The sequence below is a fragment of the Antedon bifida genome, chromosome 3 (genome assembly GCF_963402885.1).
Source record: "Antedon bifida chromosome 3, ecAntBifi1.1, whole genome shotgun sequence".
NCBI classification, from domain to species: domain Eukaryota; kingdom Metazoa; phylum Echinodermata; class Crinoidea; order Comatulida; family Antedonidae; genus Antedon; species Antedon bifida.
The window spans coordinates 21,169,128-21,173,926 of NC_136228.1; positions in this window are offsets into that span (position 1 = coordinate 21,169,128).

Genomic DNA, 4,799 nt, shown 5'->3' on the forward strand with positions numbered 1-4,799 from the left:
TTCTTCTGTATGGGGATTGCCACAATATGAACCATTGTAGGAAGATGAGCAAGAATGAAATTAAGTGTCTTGTAAGTATAAGTAAGTAAGTAAAATGACTATTTAAAACTGAAGTAGGACTGAATGATTGAATGAACTGTTACCATCAGACATGAAGATCAAGAAATTCATGATGGCTTACAGATCAGTATCCACTCTGGTTTCACCAAAACTCCACATGTTGGAATTCCATGTAGTAGAACAACTCCGCAGGTGGAATTATGGTCTGGGACTCTTAGGAGTCATGCGGTTTTCAATAAATGTAGAAGGTTTGTAAGTGGAATGCCGGATAAGGTAAAGCAGAACCTGTCCATAATGAAGAGTCACTTTACTGGAACAATTATCCAGAATTGGGTCGAGCAGCCGAAGCGTAGGAAAACAACATTTGGTAAGAAATTGTTTAGTCATACATGTAGATAAACATAATAATATATAACATACATGATTAAAATGACTTACAGGTGCAGAAGAGTGAGCTAATGGTTCAAGAATTTACATTCACTCACTGCATTCCATTTTGATGTATAATGTATTTTAATAATCATCATACTTTTTCCATCAACAAAGACAGATTGCAGTAAAACATACAATTAAAACACATTCTCTACTGATTTTTTAAATTTAACCTATTAAATTTCAGGGCAGATTGGAAGCAATTCACAATTCCTGATGGAGAAAATGGAAACCAGGCAGTTAAATGGGATTATTTCGAACATTCACAAGAATAATTGACAGAACATTTAACATCCTCAACTCTACAATGTAAAACGCAGAGTGGAAGAATGGTTACAAAGTCAAGAAGGAAGACAGGATTCATTGGTCTGGTCATTTCAATAAAGTCTATACTTATCTCGAAAGGTCTTCTGATCAGACCATTGAATCTTCTCAAGTATATACTAACATATAGGGCTTTCGCAAGACCATATAGATATACTCTTTTCCTGTATACGGGCCAGAAACGGATGGAACAACAATCCAAATTTAGATCTAAGGCAAATTTTGTTCAATAACTCTGTAAAGGCATCTTTAAAGGCGAATCGTGTCCAATATGAACAAGTAGTAGTCAAAGAGGAGTTCACCATTGAAAGACATTCAGATTCAAGAGAATTATGATCCAAACACAGCAAATGATGACATCAGTCTTCCAAAAACTTTGAACCCTTACAGAGACAATGACTTGTACTATATTTCCGGTTTCATCTGTCGAAAAATCCAATCTTCAATTTCTTGCTCTAGTTGTCTTACAGCACTAACTCAAAGTTCACAAGTGACCATTGATGATCATGGCTATTCATCAATCAGTGAACATGACAAACTAACAAGTGATGCGTGTAAACCAACAACTCCTGCGTTTAATCTTCAATCAATCAACTTGGAAATTGTATGGGTTGAGATTACATGTAAGCTTGGTAAGATCTTGATCGGATGCTTCTATCGCCCACCCAATGCACCTATGCTGTACACACAAAACTTTTTAAATTCCATGGAAGAAGTACTAGATAATAGTCATCACTACAAAGCCATCATTCTTCTAGGGGATTTTAATATTCGTCACCAAAGACAATATCTTGTAAATAACTTTGAATATCTTATTTTTGATTTCTTACAAATGGTAAACTTTCATACAAGAATAGTTAACAATTCTGGTGATGGCAACACCTTGGACCTAATTTTTAGCAATAGGCCTGAGTTGTTCAATATCGAACAAATTGAAGGTCTGGGTAAAAGTGATCATGTGGGTGTGAAATTTAATATGAATGTAAAGTTTTCGAAAACTACCAAATAGATCAAAATTTCTGTACTCAAAACTTAACCCTAACCTATTACACAAAGAATTAGAATCTGTAGATTGGAATTCGTGTAAAAGATCGTACCTAAAGGTTGTCAGGTTAAGTCGAAAAAAGAAAAGAACCTATAGAAAGGCTAAAGCAAAACCAGAAAATGTTAATCTATGGGACAGGTATAAGGCAATTATAAATAATGTAAAATATATGTGTAAAAAGAGTTACTATGAATATGTAAAACAATTAGCAACAAACTCTATAGAGACCAAAAACCTTTTTTGGCGTTCGTTAATGCTAAACGGCGTAAATGCTTTCCAACAAGCTTTAAGTTTGATAACATCACAACAGATGATCCTAGTTTAGTTGCTAATAAATTTAATACATTTTTTCATAGTAACTTTTCTAAACCTGTACCCAATGATAACCAGATGGTAGTGTCACTGGTTGATCCTCCTCTTTCTGATCTGCTGATCAATGAAGCGGATGTCTCTAGATAAGAATAAATTTTTTAATCCATGGGACAACATGGTGGCACAAGATTTGTAGCTTTGTTGGTTCAGTTTCCTTAAATTGATGAAATATGTTGGTGTAGACAGATATTTTTTGTTCTGTAGATATTAAATGTTTTTATAATTAATTGATAAAATAATAGAAATAAGAAAAAAAATAGATACTAGTACTGTAATTTTACAATAGAATAAAAGGAAAAACATAAGTAACTATTTCAATATACTGCAGGCAGTTTCAGTAGAACACTGATTGACTTACTATAGGAATCTTTCGAAATAATATTTTATAAAATAGAAATAACAAGATTAAGAACTAAGAACATTAAATGTTGGAATGGATCAGTCATTGACTGATATATTTTGCTAAAAATCTGTGTTGCACTTACCTTGAGTCCTATACATGTTTGCTCCAAACACTACTTTTAGTTTCAGTACACGTATCAAGTTTTGTGACTCCCAATCTGACTATTTGCCTATTAGCTGTGGAGTACGACAAGGTCCAGTTTCTTTTATATGTGAATGATATTTACAATTCGTCAGTATCTTTATCTTATTTTTTATATGCAGATGACACAACACTAATCTGTAAAAATCCGACACTTAGAGTCGTTGTTTAACACTGTAAATACAAGTTTAATTAATGTATCCGAATGGTTTCTGGCAAATAGCCTTTCTGTAAATTTAAAAAAGTGCAGTCCGAAAAAGTAGTCCGATGCCAGTTAAATTAGGTCCATTGCAAATTAAACTAAATGGTTCTGTTCTCCCCATGGTCAATCATGCTAAATTTTTGGGTGTATCCATTCTTCCACATCAGCTTTTCTTCCACATTTAGCTAATCTAATGAATAAGTTTTTCACAAACATTGCCTCCTCACTTGGGTTAAGGGTGAGGATCTTTTTAGTACGTTGTCCCTGATTTTTAAATCATTATAAAAAATAAGAAAGTGAAGCCCAATAGTTTCACTCTTAATAATATAGATGAAGATGATGTCTGTATAAGACTTGAGAAAATCAATTCTAATAAAAGTACTGGTCTTGACTCAATTCCTGTTAGATTTTTAAAAGATGGCTCATCTATACTTAAGATTCCCCTAACTAGTGTTATTAATTTGTCAATAAAACGAGTTTGAGCATGCCAAAGTTAAGCCTCTTTATAAGAAAAATTGTAGAAATGAGGTCGGAAATTACCGTCCCATAAGGATTCTTCCATGTGTTTCGAAAATCATTGAATCGGTTGTAAATGAACAACTGCACTCAATAACCTTTATATTCCTAAACACAAAAAGACTTCTTTTCAACACAATATTAGATTTACTGGAACCAAGATATGGAACTCACTTCCTAACAAAATTACAACTTCTGCAAACAAACATAGCTTCATCTTTAACACTAAACAATATTTAATACAAAAGTAATTTAATAATTTCGTTATATTCTAGGTATCAGTTTTTATTGTTTTCATATTCCGTTATGGTAATTACTTTATTCCTATATACCATTTACTATTATTTACTAATTTGGTTTTAATTATTTTTTGTTTTTGTTCAGGCACTTTCAACACAAGCTTTTGCTTTCCAGAAATTGTGCCTCCTTCATAATATTGTTTTATTCATTTTAAAAATTGTATTGTTTTAACTACCTTACTTCTCGTTATGAATTTTGTATTGTATTATTTATATTTTATATATTATGAAGGAAATAAATGTTACTATGAAATGAAATGAAAAAAATAATCAGTGGAGTGGAAGAGGACGCTGTTGCTGAGCAGCAGTGACATGAGCTGACAAATCTTCAAGACGACCTAAAAGAGCTATTGCGAACCCCATTGAGAATGCCCTATGGGGATATATTTTATCAATGAAAACGAGGCTTGAGTGGATCGAGGACACGGTTACTTAAGAAGTACAGTATGTAATATAAAAAAATTAAGGTTGCACTGCTTTAAGAGAACAGTATTAAAACAAATGCAGATTACTATCTTTCAAGTCTTATTATTTCTTTTTTTTTTTTAAATATCGTTTAGATGGTTAGCCAAATACCATATATCGTCCGAGTGTGAGTAGCTTAGATCAACACGTACAAAACATCATAGATAACACTGGTATTTGTCAGAAGCATAAAAGGAAAGGTTTGTCAACTGTTAGACGAACTACAAAGGTAACAATAATTGTTTGATATTTATTGTTTTATAATCTTAGCGTTCCCAAAATAGAGAGAACAAGTCATCTAAACAAGAAAATGTATTTCCTTTCAGTCTTAACATGCTAACGTGGCACAATGGGTTGATCCCAGAGGATAAAGTGTGGATAAAGCTTGAGGACAAAGGACATTTAAGTTTATGATGGAGATTGCGAATGTCAAGAGACCAAATGCACTACAGAACACCGTCACCATATTGTTATGGGAGGCAGGAGACTGTCAATATAATTTGAAAACAGGAATGGAAAGGATTCAGCATCACGTTTAAG